This window comes from Urtica dioica, chromosome 8 (assembly GCF_054948205.1).
Source record: "Urtica dioica subsp. dioica isolate 48M chromosome 8, U.dioica_male_clone48M_v1_H2, whole genome shotgun sequence".
Taxonomy (NCBI): Eukaryota; Viridiplantae; Streptophyta; class Magnoliopsida; order Rosales; family Urticaceae; genus Urtica; species Urtica dioica.
In genome coordinates this window covers 8,760,685-8,762,406 of record NC_142763.1, presented here as the reverse complement: position 1 = coordinate 8,762,406, position 1,722 = coordinate 8,760,685, and the positions used below count along the sequence as shown (strand labels likewise).

The following is a 1,722-nucleotide window of genomic DNA, read 5'->3' as shown; positions in this document are numbered from 1 at the left end:
TCGTCCATACTCAGAGAAGAGGAAGACAACCGGCCACACACACAGACAAATCTCTAGAGAGAAAGCTGTTTCTCACTCTTAGTGTAATTCGTTATTTTACTAGAGTTAGATGTATAATATTATTGAATGGAGAGTTTTCTTTATTCCATTTATTAAAACTACGGACTCACTCACATATACTCCGAATGAGAAACAATACATATATATATATATATATATATACATATATATATATACATATATATATATATATATATATATATATATATATATATATATATATATATATATATATAAACGACAACATCATCAAGCATCGTCGTCGCAGTAATTGATGAAAGCGCATATCTTGCGCATCAGCTCCGACGCGTTATCGCACGTGGGCTGGCGGAGATGGAACACGTGATCTTCGCCACCGGACTCGACGACCTCCAGGGTCCCACCCCACGCGCTTTTCTTAAGCGCGTCGACGTAACGGATTTCTTTTCCCTTGAGAATATCCTTCTCGGCCACGCACACCAAAAGCCTCCTGCACCCGAGCTTCTCGAGATCCGGGTCCTTCTCCGGGTTGATCCACGGGTCGTCGATTCCCTCCGTCCCGGGCTTCGCCGCCATCCACAGCCCGTCCACCATCTCCGACTTCACGCCGGCGTCGGAGCCCCAGAAGTAGGGGTGAACCAGGACTGCGCCGCGGATTCCGCCGCCGTCGGAGAGCATGGCGGCGCGGTGGGCGATGTTGGCGCCGGCGCTGTCTCCGGCGAGGAAGACTCGGGTGAGGTCGGCGCGGGGGAGGGCGGCGGAGGGAAGCGAGCGGAGGGCGGCGAGTGCGTCGTTGTAGGCGGCGGGGAGGGGGTGTTCTGGGGCGAGGCGGTAGTCGACGGAGACAACGACGGCGGGGACGGCGGCGGCGAGGGAGTTGAGGAGGTTGTGGTATGTCCGCGAGGAGGAGGATCCGATGAGGAAAGCACCGCCGTGGAAGTAAACGACCACTGGGAGGAGCTTCTGCGGGGCCCAGTCGAGGAGGAGCAAAAAAAAACACAATTCAGAAGGTGCCACGTGTCATAAACAAACTCCTTTAAAACGCGGACGTAAAAAAATATAAATGTTTGTAGAAGTCAAAAGTCAATTTAATCAGAAAGAGTTACAGTTTTTTTTTACTGAATTTAAAAGAAGTACATTAAAAATGATAATAGTAAACAAAATTAAGAAGACCACAAAAAAGTCCAGAATTTCTTTTAAAAAAAGATCGCTAAAATGCCAATGATCTAACGAACCTGTTCCTCGGTGTTCGTGGGAGAGGGTGCGTAGAGGCGAGCGGAGAGAGGGGTTTCTCCGGCGGAGGAGATGATGACGTCAGACGAGACGACTCCGGTGAGGTCGTCGACGGAGGGAGCCACCGTGTCAGTTCCCATGAGTCGCTCCACTCGGCCGTCCTTGTGGATTTTCAGGAGAGGAGACAGATCTGTGGCGAGCTCTTCCATTGACGTACGTTATGGGAATGAAGAGAATTATGGAACAAAGAATGAGACCGACTGTGATACGATATATTATATGCACTGTGTGTGTGAGTGTGTGGATCCTTAATATAGAGGCGAGAGATACAGAGATAGTATAAGTGCCAGCTTTGTTTATATTTATTTTAAGAATGATCCAACCACATCATTGAGTATGTGGGTTGAATGTCAATTTCTTTCCTGAAAATATAAAGTATAAACACAGCCA

At 48.0% G+C, this 1,722-nt stretch overlaps 1 pseudogene across 1 annotated transcript; it reads right to left on the bottom strand.

Annotated features, from left to right (window-relative positions):
- Positions 1-309: 309 nt before the first annotated feature.
- Positions 310-1,521, bottom strand: LOC149387872 (putative carboxylesterase 2 pseudogene; annotated as a pseudogene). Its single transcript, XR_016300633.1, has 2 exons — positions 1,275-1,521; positions 310-1,002 (listed from the first exon to the last, which is right to left on the bottom strand). The product of XR_016300633.1 is annotated as a putative carboxylesterase 2 pseudogene (transcript).
- Positions 1,522-1,722: the final 201 nt, after the last annotated feature.